Below are 13,507 nucleotides of genomic sequence, written 5' to 3' on the forward strand. Positions count from 1 at the left end.
TGGTATATGGGGAGTGCTCTCAGTAGAGACACATGAGTCATTGTTTGAGGCACAAGATAGACGATTTCCCCCCAGTGGAAATACATTACAAGGAAATGATGGGGAACCCTTGATAATCCGTGTGGACAGGAGGGGGTAGGCTGAGTCAGTGAGACAGCTGCATTGTAGACCAGCTGAGGGGCGCTCACTTTGAAGTGTGTTCTGCCAGTAACTCCTGCAAGCTAGTGTAGCACTGCCAAGGAGAGATCTGGGAGCCTGGTTTAATGAGCAGAAATCAGCAGGAAGTGGTTGCTTTTAAAGGAAATAGAAGTACTTTAGCAAGTCGCAATTTTGTTTGCACAGTTAAATCTAATAGATGATTTAGATGAAATGGCTGATATCTGACTACACTGACCTACAAAAATGGCGCTTACATATTAGGTCATCTTAGTACATGCCAAGCACTATCACTGAAGCTGTGACAAAGATAAACTCTGGACCATACCTCGGCTAAATAGAAAGCGACTTCTTCCAATGGAAAGACTGGCTAGGTTGGTGTGGGGAAAGAGTCTTTGTGAAGGTCAGTGAGGTAGCCCAGTTGCGTAGTTCTGGGGACCATGGGTGAATACCCATCTGTGGGTATTCTACTGATATCCAAGCTGTAGAATATAATTAGAACAGGAAGACACCCACTCAAGGAGATGTCATATTCTGCTATTGACTATCACAGTACAGATTCAGGCCAATAGAGAGCCTGGGAGATGAGACGGGAGCATGGGTAAGTGTGTGAGTGGATGGGTGCTTTCCAAGGGGTCCTTCATAGAGGAGAGTTTTTTTCCTGCCACTGGGAGTCTCCTATGAATGGTGATTGCTAAGGATTATCGAACATTTACTGTGTATTGGATACCCTATTTAGAATATCACACCTACTACCTTCATTTAATCTTCATCACACTCCTATGGATAGAGACTATTATTAACTTCAAACGAGGCAGGGTATCATTGGTGGGATTAGAACCCAGACCTCTTTGCATCTTGTGCAGGATCCTCTTCACTGTGTTTTCTGAAGAGCACATTGTACCATTTGCTTTCCTTGTTTAAAAAATGGGGCGAGGGAGCAAGGACAAGGGCATGGTACTACTTTCAATGACTCTTTCACTGTACAATTTCTTCATTTCTTCATTCCACGTAGATGGATGGGATACACAGGTGCCGTACTAGCAGGTGCTGGGGGCACAGCTGCATCCTACTATCACTGCTATGGCTGGCATAGGTAAGTACTCTATAGGCAAAGGTTTTGGGAATGGTTGGATCCAAGCATTTTTCAAGTGCAAGCTTGGATATGAAAAATCTGGCTCACGATTTTTTCTTGTGCAAGCGGCCAGTTTAATTGCAGACAGAATTTTGCATCGTCTATACTTGTCTGCAACAATAAAAATAACAAGCCCCATCTTTTGTTCCTGGTTGCTGGATGTTGTGTGAGCAGAACTGGCAGCAGTAAGAGATACCGAAGCCTAGATCTGATGAGTTGGAAGGTATCAGGTGGCACTTTTGTCTGAGTTCTAATTTGGTCAATGTATGCCCTCTGTCTAAGGCATCAATGTCTTCTTTACAAATATTTATTGGACTCAGACATGTATCACATCTTGGGCACAGGTCATAGAGCCAAATTACAGGAATTAAAAGGTGATTCAGCTTGTCCTGGTGTTTCTCAGTGGTTTGAGTGCCGGGCCAGGCATTGAAGGGACTCGGTTCAATTCCTGGTCAAGGGCACGTATCTGGGTTGCAGATTCGATGCCTGCCCTGGCCAGGGTATGTGCGGGAGGCAACCAATCGATATATCTCACATCAATCTTTCTCAATTTAGGGGTTACTTGTGTACTCTCCCTCTCCTTCCTCCCTGCCACTCTCTCTAAAAATCAATGGGAAAAATATCCTTGGGTGAGGATTAACAACAGCAACAAAGGTGATTCATCAGCTCTGAAGGAGCTTATAGCCCCATGGGGGAGATGGGCACAGAAATAGGTAATTGCAAGACAATGTGATATGCGCTGTAGTGAAATTCACTGTAATAGAGGACAATGTGATAGGGACACAGGGATAGAGAATCTAATTTTTCTATTGCTTGAATACTCCCAGTGTCAGGAAACTCATTATCTTAGAAGAAAATGCGGGGGGGAGGGGATATGGGGGGGAGGGCACACACATTAACATTCTATATTCACTCATGTATTTTAAATGAGTATCTACTATGCACCAAGTACTATGTCACATTAGGGAGACAGTGAATGAAAGAGATGCAGTCCCTGCTTTCTTCAGACTCATGGGTGAGACATCCATCACACACACGCACACACACATAAGCATACATTACCAACAGTGACGGGTGTGACGGAAGAAAAGCCAAGTGGCTGTGAGACACTCCACATTGGTTCCCACTGCCTGGTGAGTATTTAATCAGTTTTGCTGAGGAGTTAGCTGAGGCTCTCTGCTGTAAAGTGCTTTGCCCAAAGCCACACAGCTGGTAAGGGTCAGAGCTGGGATTAGAACCCAGAACCATCCAATGTCAAGTGCATACTTTCAACTCCAAGTCCTCACTGAGGAGCTTCATGGTATACTGACCACCCTATTCAGGGACAGATGATTTAGAAATGCAGTCACTAGCCCGGGCCAGTGTGGCTCAGTGGTTGGAGTGCTGGCCTGTGCACTTGTCTTGGTCAAAGACAAGTACCTGGGTTACAGGTTCGATCCCCACTCCTGGGGTGTGGGAGGCAAACAATTGATGTATCTTGCTCACATTGATGTTTTTTTCTCTCTCTCCCCTTCCACTCTTAAAAATCAATGGAAAAAAATATCCTCACTCCTTGGGTAATAAAAACCCCCCACAAAGTCATTAAACATAGTCTTTCTCTTTAGCATACTGTTTACTTGATATGCCTTTAACACACACAATTTAGGGGTTAATTGTGTACTATCTCATGTCGATTTATAAATGAGTCAGTTTTGTTTAAGTAAGGGCATGGAGAGTCTCATTCTCCCACACAAATCCACCCACATTCTGTCTAGGATGATGTTGGATATAGTCTCATTAAATACTCATTGGTTTAAATCATCGACTTTGAAATTTGTATGATGTTCCATATGGACTCCAAAATAATGAACTAAGATAACCCAATGGCTCTGAGTTTGGACTTTAACTCGTGCTGACCTGGCTTTAAATCCCAGCTCAGTTACTTACGAGCTGCATGCTCCTCCCTGAGCCTCAGTGTCTTCATCTGTGAAATGGGGATTAAAACATCTACATTCAGATCTGTTGTTAGGAGTCAGTGAGATAAAGCGCTTAGTACCATGCTTAGGACATAGAAAATGCCGAATAGTTGGTAATTATTACTACTTCTAGATTTTCCTCTTTATTGAACAAATAGCATCCAAACTATTCAACAAGCCACTACCCCCGGCTTCTCCTTCATTTCTAAAACTAGATAAGAAGTTGGAGACTTACTGTATTTTATTTCCCTTCTGAATTCTCTCTCCTGCCTTTAATAAAAAGGGGTCGCCATTTGTTTCACTCAGTTTATGCCAGTGGTTCACAACTGGGGGTGATTTTGCCCCAGGAGGCTTTTGGAAATGACTGGAATTATTTTTGGCTGTCACAACTTGGTAGGGGGTGCTACTGGCAGCTAGAAGGTAGGAGCCAGGTATGCTGTGGAATATCCCACAATGCACAGGACAGCCTTCCACCCCCACCCCCGCAACAAATAAACATCCAGCACAAATATGCCAATAGTGCTGACCTGAGCAATCCTGGTTTACAGCCTCCAGCAGCACGCACACACACACATACATGCTCACACACGCACCGCCCAAGATCCCTGCTGCATGGCATGGAGGGAGCAGTGTGTGCGGACCGAGCCCGGGTGAGCTCCAGATGATGTCATGCTGGGGGGAACCCACACAGGTCTGCGGTGAGACACACTACACGTGGGGGATCTCACCATTTCCGTGCAGACCCTCACCTCGCCGCCGCCGCCGCCGCCTCATATCCTGCTCTCATCCCTCCTGGGAATGTGGGGAAACCTCACAGCAGATGGGGTTTCGCTTAGTCACATTCTCTGTGGTCAGCTCCGATTACATAGACAGCAGCTCTGGCTCCGAGGGACACGCGGTCGCCTGGCGCTTTCAGGGCTGGCCTTTCACCTTCCAGAACCCAATTCAGCCCAAGACAGATGAGGAGAGGGGTTTGTCTGCAGTTCTAAAAAGCTGAGAAACAGAAAAAAGCCAAAAGGATATCGGTGTCTTCCTTTGAGGGCAGGGATTAGATATCTCTGTTTGTGTATTGCATGTCAAACGGTAAGTACTCAGTAATTTTTAGAAAAGAAATATATAAATGATAGAAATCTTGAAGGCGTTTATATTTCATATGAAAGAGGAAGAATGGTTACTAAATACTGAACGGTTATATTATTCCATGGAGTGTGTCGTGTGTTTAACAAGTGTTATCTCATGTAATTCTAAAACAGCAATGTGGATGCACAGATTAGCATCTCCACGTGAGAGCTGATCTAACAGAGGGTGAGCAACGCTGGCTCACCCAAGGCCAAGAGCTACTTAGTGCCAAAGCCAGGCTTCACTTCCTTTGGGGCCTGGGTCTTACCCACTGATCTAGATGCCTCTCACCTATGCGGTGGGCACAGGATCCCCCAGGGAGAGAGATGGCTGGACTAGATCATGACCACTGCGGTACACTCAATGAAGGAGTGCATTCATTCAGCTTTTCTGACCTAAAAATGGAAGTGTTCACTTGGGAATAGGAAGTTTTACAGCACACGATGGAACTGCTCACGGCTGGCCTTGGTGAGAACGTGCTGCTTGTCCACAGTGATTTGGGTACCCAAGCACCCCTGTGTGCATGTCACAAGCTAGGGATTTCCTCTAGTCAGGTGTCCTGGTAGCTGTAGGTCACATACAATCTCCACTACCTGTTCTAGTCTGTCATAGCAATGATGTGTGCCAAGAAGGCACTGATTCTCCACCCACTAGAGGACCACTCTCTTTTTCCCAAGGTCTTTCCAATAAAGTGATGTCCTTCCTCCCTCCATCCCCAGGGAACCAATGGCTTTTTCTAGTCTCCAGAGAAGACGGAGGCAACATATAGTCACTCTACAGACTTAACCCCTTCTAGCCCTTAGTCAGTATTCATGCAGGAGACAAAGGCTGAGGATGTGCTGGGAACCAGAATCTCTGTTTTTCGTGTGTAATCTATTTTTGGATAGGAAGCAGAGCCACATGGAAAAGATTTGATAATGTTAACAAATGACACCATAGTAACTAGCTGAGCCAGGAAGTGTTTCCTTCCACACTCGAGCGATTCACTTGAGTTACACAGACTTCTGGGAAAACAGCCTCCTCATCTTATCTAACATGCCAGTTCCTCTTCTATTGCTTAGCCTAAGTGCCACCTGCTCACTCCTCAATATGTAGTTCAGAATGCCTCTCTGCATTTTAGTCACATCTCTATTCCTTGGTGACCCTCTTTGCCTTGGATCGTAAATAATTGCTTCCATGTGTGTCTGTCTCCTGAGATTCCAAAACGTGGTGAGTGACATTTATTATGAGCCTCCTTGTGTCACGCACTGGGATAACCCTCTTACACATTCTGTTTCATGGAATCTTCTGAAATGGACTGGGGGCAGATGTTACTAGCTCCATGCTAAAAATGAGGTGAATAGCAGTTCCTAGATGTTAAGCTCCTGGCAGGCTTAAAAAATGACTTTATCTATCTCCGTGAGCATGACATAACCATTCCCTTACAACAGCAGAAACAAGAACAGTTTTATTTAAATCTTTGGAATTCCTTTCTGCCCTACCCAAGGAATGCAATATTCATCCAAGGCTCAATTTATGTACAAGAAATAAAATACTAGGAAAGCTCCACAGTGATGTAACCAAGGCATCGGAGCATTAAATACCTTGGGATTCTGCCACAGGCATGACCGTGACACGTATTGTCCTGTGCTTCATCATGAGAGAAAGAATGTTAAGTGACGTCCGGATGGCTGTGTGTCACAATGTGGGAAGGGCTTGGGCATCTGGGCCACCCTGTGTCCTGCCCCTTTTTGACTCCTTTACTGACTTTTAGCAAGTCCAGTGTCTCTTTCCTGGGAACATCTTAGGAAACACAACCTTTCTTTGAGTCAATCCCTGATTTCAGAAAGTCATCAAACATCTGTGTGTGTGTGTGTGTGTGTGTGTGTGTGTGTGTGTGTGTGTGTGTAGGAAAAGAGAATGAGGGAATGATTTCCACTCAGTAGTCTGGGGCCCAGTGTATCGGAAACTTTCCTCCCTAAAGGAAATGTTACAAGAGCTCTTTTTTTGCAGAGCTTAGAGTGAATTCCTTTCTGTTTTTGGAAAAGCTGTGTGAAAAATCTATCGTGTTCTCATCCATGGTCAGGAGGCCTGTTCAGGCCTTTAAAACTGCAGAGGGAGTTTGCTAGCTCCTATTTCCAATTAGCTGGATGAATTGGTTCCCCTTAGGAAGGGAGATGATGAAGCCATCTCTACCATCCCTGGGAGAGGAGGCTGGGGGTGGCTCTGATGAGTTAATGACAATGTTCAAGTTTATTTAACTTTGTAATCACCCTGTGTGCAAATACATAGCATCTATTATGAGAACATATTGCGTCCATTATGAGGTGAAGATAACAAGGATATTTATTCATTTACCTCATACGTATTTTACTGATCACTTGTGTTTAGCACTGTTCTGGGCACTGAGGAATTTGGATGAACCAGGGGGCTTATCTTTCAGAGGCTAATAGCCCAGAAGAGAAGACAGACAAGTAAAGTGACGATTGTAGTCCAATGGGTAAGTGTCATCAAGGAGTGAGTAGAGGACCTAGACGGGTGGGAGTGGGAGAAAGGCTAGCTAGAGATGGTCACACCTGAACAGAATTTTGGGCAGGATTTAGAATTATGAAGGAAAGGGGGGAAAGGGAGGGAACAGGGGAGGGGCAGAGGGATGTGCCCTTAGCAGAGTGAGAGATGAGAAACAGCTAATGGCATTTTAGGAATGTTAGCAGAGTGAGGGGCGGGGGGGGGGGGGGGGGGGGCAGAGGGCTTGCTGGGGGTTGGGCTGATGAGAGAAGCAAGGTTGGCAGATTCTCACTGAGGATCTTATGAGCCCTGTGAAGGATTTTGAACTCTTCTCCCATAGGTAGATGAAGGGAGGCCATTCCAAGGTGTCAACAAGGCAGGGCCAAAGAAAGATGCTTTGGAAACATCATCCTGGCGGCAGGGTGAAGCAGAGTTAAGAAGACCAACTGGAGTGAGACCATGAGGGGCTGTCATGGCCATTTAAGCAGGAAATGATGGTGGCTTGGACCAGGGGCTGGAGCTGTGGGAACGGATGAAAGAGGGAAGGTTTCAGTGATATTAAAGACAAGCTTGCCAGAGTTTGGTGATCGATTAGATGTGGGAATTGAAGTAGAGAGAAGCTGCATCCTGGATGGGGGGAGGGGGAGAGTGCAGGGATGGAGATGGCATTCACTGAAATGGGATTCGGAGAAGAATGAGGAGGACCAGCATTTGGACCTGGGAGCTCCAGCTCAGGAACAGAGGCAGTGGCAGAGAGAGGACTCCTCAGTGAGCCTGGCCGCAGCAGGACACAGCCCGTGTTCCATTCTTTTCCAGATTTGGCCCGGGAGCACAGACACCTGGAACCCCCTCACTTGAAACGGACCCAAGGTGAGGTCCAGTTCATCTCTAGAGGAGCTCTCCCCAGTGGTTTGGTGTGTTTTCATTCTCACAGTCCCTAACAGTGAAATAGCATTCATGATACTTAAAGAGAGACGATACAGTGGTTAAGTGCATATAAGCCAGACTGGCTGGGTTGGTAAATAATCTAATTCTTATTGCTATAGGACCTTGGCCAAGTTACTTAACCCAGTTGTGACTTAGTGTCCTCGTTAGTGAGGGAGGGGGTCATAGTTCCTACTTGACAAATTCGTTGTAGAGAAAAATATATGTATAGACCTATATGTAAGGGAATAGGCACCTGATAAATATCGATAAAACAAATGAATAATTTTTACCTTGTTCTTGGTTCATTTCCTCTTCTCAGTATAAAACATTTTCTGGATGCACTGTATGCCATGGATTCAGAGCCCTGCTTTTTTTGAGGGAGAGAAAAAAGTTGAGAGGTCAACTATGTTTTTTGCTGTTGATGTTAGTTTCTTTGATTGTGAGAATCTGTATCTCATGCTGGGCTAGACATTTTTCACATCTCCTAACCCATGGCCATCCAGAATTATCATCCCAAAACTTTGCTCTGGTCACGCTTCTTCCCCTGCTCAAAGGATCAATTCAAGCTCCAAATGCCCCAGCAGGACATTTCAAGGCTGGTTATGACCTATCCCGGACTTGTTTTACCCTTTACCTCCTGCCCCACCTCCTAAATGCTGATTCTACCTTTTGCGTTAGCACCAATATATTTTCTATCCTTCAACGGCTATGATCATACATGCTTCCCTGGTAAGGTGTGTGCTGTGCCTTCTGCTGAGACTTCCCCTGCTTCTCACTTACAGCTCAGATAGCACCACCTCTTGCTGAACTGGTCACCCCATCTTCTCTGATCCCTAACACCCAAGTAGTTTTTCTAATATGTCGCTGACTACACAGTGTCTTAACTATTTGTCCATGAGCTTGTCTTTCCCTTAGTAAACTATGAGATCTTCAAGAGCAGAACCTGTGTCATCTTGGCCTTGGAAATTCCAGATCCTAATCTATAACTTGGCACAGAGGGCGTGTGAAGGTAAGCTTTACTGAATGAGTCCATGGATCAGTAAAGCCCACGTAAAACTGAAGCAACAGTAGATAGACAACTGCTCCCTCCACCACCTTCTTGCCTATACTCTGGCTCAGCAAATTGTCCCCCAAAAAGGAGCATCTGGAATTGACCAAGAAGAAAAAAATATCCCAAGAAATGATACACATATTTATTGCTTTGCTTATGTTCCCTAGATAAGGCATTGGTTCCAAGGCAATAGCAGAATACATTATAATTAAAAATTAAAGCATGTTTTTTAATCTCTCAATAAAGATCCAGGGTTTAAAAATCTTTCAGTTTCCTAATGCAAGTTAGGGCACCCTGTTACAAAGGGTAGCCTGGGTCCAGGGATAGGAATACTGGGGTGGGTTTGACAAGGTGGCTCAGATCTAGTCTAATCTCACCCCTACTGGACAGGTAACATTTATACTTAGAAAATGTGTCATCCTCACCTCCTTTATACAGATTATTTCACCAGCACATGGGATTCCCTGGAACACTTGCCCTATGATCTGCCCTGTTGTAGTTATTGAAGATAATTCACTGTGGTAGAATACAGTAGTCTTTAAGAGTTTGCTTTTCGGTCCTCTAAAGTTATCTCCAAAAAACTATATACCTTTTTAAGGTGACAGATGTTTTTATGTATGTTTAAATAGTTGTAAAGGATATAATAACTTCAAGTATATTAAAAACATAATAATTTAAAAATAAAACTGTCTAATCTCTCTTTTAAGTGGATTTAATGAAATCTAAATTCCATAGTGATTTCATGCCACCATTTACCCATTAAGAAATATATGAATAAGATCTTTCTTTAGAGTTGAAAACTTACATAGTTTCTTTTTCTCATCAAATGTGTATTTCCATTCCATTTCCTCCATAGGAGTTTATCCTAATGTGGTATATTTTATACTTGAAAGTCTTTTACTGATCATGTTATCATATTCCTCTGAAACAAGACATACATATCAATTCATATTAAAATTTCTTTAATGTTTTTTAAGTATAAGGTTCTAGCATAAAACAATTTTTTTCTAAATTGAATTATCATAACAATTATTAGAAGTAGTCAACTGATCAATCCACTATACATTTATTTTAATTTTGATCAATATTTATGACATGAAACATAAGGTTTTATTGAAAATGCTTTTCTGAACGAGATACTTTTTTTTTCAATTAGATCACATATCTGTTGAGAAATATTCATTATTCCTAGCATGAGGTGGTATTATATAAATTCTATTTTTAGCTTTCATTTTTTTGGTTGCAAGCACTGAGAAACCCCGTCACAGAAACAAGTGGATGAGAAAAGAAGGACTTTTTTTTTTTTAATAATCTCCTACCAGGTTGCAAGTGCCAAAAATCACATAGTGATAATCATCCAAGAGCATTTTTAATGATTTCTCCATTGACATTTTAATTAGGTTCCCCTCCCCTTCAGTTTTGCTGTAACCAAAGCACTGGAAGTCATCTGACTTGCAAAATGATCTGTTAGCAGATCATTAGTCACGTACTTTCTCAACAGTTACAACAGAATTTTGAATTGCACCTTTGTTTGTTCCCCAGAGATTTTTATACCCCAAGGGAAGTCAGGATGAGTGAGAGGTACAGCTCCCTTCTGTTAAGTGGGAGAAAGGCATTATGAAAAGGAGACTCCTTATGCTGAGATTCTTGAGAAGAGTGCAGATGGAAGAGTGAGATGAACTTCAGAGATCATCTCATCTGGAGAATGCAATTAAGTATTAGCTTTTGTATCAATTTAGATTTGTTGTTAGTAACTGCTTAGAGTTCTATTTTAAGAGTCAGAGGAGTCATCTGGGATCTGTAGGAAAGTGCTGATTGATTAGTCTTGTCTGTCAGGGGAAGAAGGGAGAGAAGTGGTGCAGATGCCCTGTATTTGCCATTCCTGTGCTGGTCCCAGTTCACATAGTCCACATCCTATGGACCACAGGGAGAGCCGAAGCCCCGTGAGCGCAGGAAACTCAATTAAAATTCCACAGCTAATCAGTGGCAGGATGGGCAGAATTATGTATTTTTTCTTCACTATTTGGTGCTCATTGTACATTTGATAACATTTACTACTGAAAAAAAACTTGGGAGTTTTTAGAGTTGGAAGGAAGCGAATTCTGATTGTGCAAATATACACTGTTCTTTCCTTTAGGGAGCTTTTAAGTTCCTTCACATTTATTCTCTGTGTTATTTGCTTTAAAAAATGGAAATGGGTCATTCATTATGAAGAGATTAAAAAACTGAAAATACTAGGAGCATGGTCTTAGTTTCCCATTCAGATGGAGCTAAGGAAAAATCATAAACCATGTAAGCAATTCATTACTCATCTGGCTATTGATTCTACCTCATCCTGGCCCTGGAAACAGATTTACAGTGTATAGTTAATAGAGGCTAACAAGGCCTCTTCCTCTTCCATCGCTCTAGGGCAGTGGTCGGCAAACTCATTAGTCAACAGAGCCAAATATCAACAGTACGATTGAAATTTCTTTTGAGAGCCAAATTTTTTAAACTTAAACTATATAGGTAGGTACATTGTTATTAACTTAATTAGGGTATGTGGTATTTTGTGGAAGAGCCACACTCAAGGGGCCACAGAGCCCCATGGGGCTCGCGAGCCGCAGTTTGCCGACCACTGCTCTAGGGTACCCACTCATTCCTAGCATCCTCACACCTGTAGGGCCCTACATGAGTCCTTTTGCCATGTGAGTACTATTGAATCTTGGGACTGGAGTGGGACTAGACAGAGGTATTAGTAGAGGTACAGCAGTAGGACACATACATTGATAGAGGGGTTAACTTCATATGTAACAGATGGATGCTACCATATGTACAAAATTACATAGTTTTCCTCCTTTCTCTTTTAGACCTCTTTCCATGAAAATCTACACACATGTGCCTCTTTTTTTTTCTTTTTAAGCTACAGCATGATAGTCAGTTGATTTCAAACCTTTGCTAGCACAAACAATGCTGCAGCGAAGATCTTCATGCATTTATCTTGGTGCACTTCTGAGAATTTATCTAAAGGATGAGTTCCTAGAAGTGGGCTAGCTGCAACAAGCTTTCAATTCCCATAGATACTGCCAAATGGGCTCCAAGGAGGTTTCACCAATTTACACTCCCAGCTACGGCAAAAGGGTGCCCTGGCTCTCCCACATCAGGCCAATGCTGGCTATTTTCAAATGTGAATTAGAGGAGAATTTGAATGTAGTTTTGAATTAGACTTGAGGCATCCCTCTTGGCTACCCCAACCTGTGTCTCCCCAAAGCAGTACTGCGGGGTGATGGCTTAGGCCACAGGCTCTGGGCAGAAGGCTGAATGCTCCTGCTTCATGGGAACAGGGGGTGTTTCTTCAGTTTTTGTCCTACTTGGCCTCTGTCCCTGCCAGAACAGCCAATGTGGGGAGCCAGCCTCTGGATGGTAAGAAAGAGTGGACTGGAAACAAATTGATCTTTTCACAGCTGGCCGTTCCCTTCTTTCCCTTCAACTTGGACCAAGCACAGAATAAGGTCACTGATGTTCTGCTGCAACAAAGGTGGCTTTATTGGAGACTGCCTCCTTCGGGGGGGGGGGTGTCATTCCCCAAGAACTGCCTCTGCAGTGTCACCGAAGACAAGCCTGGAGACAGCATAGCTGCGAGTCTGCAGGGGTCTCCAAAGCGACACCGCAATTGTCCATCCTGCTGATGACCTTGCACTCCTCTATTGGTGTTCACAGCTTTATTTAAAGGATGCAGATGACTCAGTTCAACAGACTATAACCTCTGATTCATCCTTCCTGGAGCCCATGTTGGGGGGTAGGAGAGTTGGGAATACAAAAGAAAAGGAACGGTATGAACCATGGGGGAAAAGGAACCACCATGCTTATCACTCCTCTGCTTCCCTTGCCTCATAGCACTCATTCCAGCCGAGAGAAATCTGTCTGCCCACTGCCTGCCTCCTCTACTAGAATAAAGGCTCCATGAGAGCAGGGACATTGTTTCGTTCACAACTTTAGCATCAGTCCCTACAATACTCCTGGCATGGCAGGTGCTGGATACATATTTGTCAAGTACCACCTATGTTGCACACTTTCATGCATGCAGTGCCATTTCATATTTAAACTTTATGAGGCATAGATATTATTTTCATGTATGGTGAAGGAAATTGGGTTTCAGAGTTAAAATAACATTTCCGGAACCACAGGAATGGTACTTGGTTGAACAGAGTTTTCATTTAGGCCTGACTGACCTCAAACTTATCTTCTAGAACACTAGAGTTCTGATTTTTCAAAGTTTAAACTAAAAAATATTAAAGACTTTTGAATGCAGTGAGGGACATTGTGACCACAGTTTCTCTCTACCCTTCCAAATTTCCAAAATAGTGTTTATTAAAATCACAAGGAATAAGCTAAATGTTAAATGTTTATTAAATCACCAGGAATAAAGTTAAATTATATTCATTTGCACAAATTTGGGGACCTCTAAACTGAGTAACAAGGCAATTTTAAAAGAGCATTATATTGATAGTAAGAGTAAGGAAGGGTGCTAATACTTAAAATCATATTCTGTGCAAGGAACCATACTGTAAATAAAAGATTTCATTCAGTTCTTAGAATAAGTTTGTTTTCCTTCCTTCCTTCCTTCCTTCCTTCCTTCCTTCCTTCCTTCCTTCCTTCCTTCCTCCCTTCCCTTCCCTTCCCTTCCCTTCCCTTCCC

This window comes from Cnephaeus nilssonii (assembly GCF_951640355.1).
Source record: "Cnephaeus nilssonii genome assembly, chromosome: 14".
Taxonomy (NCBI): domain Eukaryota; kingdom Metazoa; phylum Chordata; class Mammalia; order Chiroptera; family Vespertilionidae; genus Cnephaeus; species Cnephaeus nilssonii.